The following is a 1,019-nucleotide window of genomic DNA, read 5'->3' on the forward strand; positions in this document are numbered from 1 at the left end:
AACCTTGTCGCACACCTTTCTTAATTTAGGAGCAATCGAACAATCAAATGACAATTACATTGGGCAAATCTGCTACAAAAGACTTCTTCAAAGAATAAACATGTCTCTTTGAGAAGTAAGGTGAGCTTGACCCAGCCCATGGTATTTTCCATCACTTTAGATGCATATGAAAATTGTTGTTGTTGTTAAGTGTCATAGAGTCTGTTCTGACTCATAGCAACCCCATATAGGGTTTCCAAGGAGCGGCTGGTGAGTTTGAACTGCTGATCTGGTAGTTCAAACCGATCTTGTGTTCCAGTGCTTTATCACACAGTGCCACACCAGGACTCCATATGAAAGCTAGGCAATGAATAAGGAAGAGCAGAGAAGAACTGATGCATTTGAATGATCATGTTTGTGAAGAATATTGAGAGTACTATTGACTGCCAGAAAAACAATCAAATCTATCTTGAAACACATACAATCAGAAAACCCCTTAGATGCAAGGATGGTGAGAGGTAGTCTGACATAATTTGAGCATGTTATCAGGAGGAATGAGTCCATGGAAAAGGATATCATGTTTGGTAAAGTGAAGGGTCAGCAAAAAAAAGCCCCTCTACAAGATGGACTGACACAGTGCCTGCAACAAATATGACAGCAATTATGAGGATGACACAAAATAGGCAGTGTTGCATTCTGTTGCATACAGGGTCACTATTGGTAGAGTTGACATTCATGAAGTGAATGGAGCAAAGCTCTTAGGATCTTCATTTGGTGATGGGCACAATTCAAAATGAAAGAATTATAAATATCCATTAATAATTGGAATGTAGAATGCATCTAGGAAAACTGTCAACAGTAAAAAATTCAATGAAATGCATAAGCAGCAATATCCTAGACATTAGTAAGCTGAAATGGATGGGTATTAGCCATTTTGAATAGGATAATCATGGTATACTATGCCAGGAACAGCAAATCGAAGAGGAATGGCATCACATTCACTGTCAAAAAGAACATTTGAAAATCTATCTGGCTGTCAG

Source organism: Chrysochloris asiatica, unplaced genomic scaffold (genome assembly GCF_000296735.1).
Source record: "Chrysochloris asiatica unplaced genomic scaffold, ChrAsi1.0 scaffold00335, whole genome shotgun sequence".
Classification (NCBI taxonomy): domain Eukaryota; kingdom Metazoa; phylum Chordata; class Mammalia; order Afrosoricida; family Chrysochloridae; genus Chrysochloris; species Chrysochloris asiatica.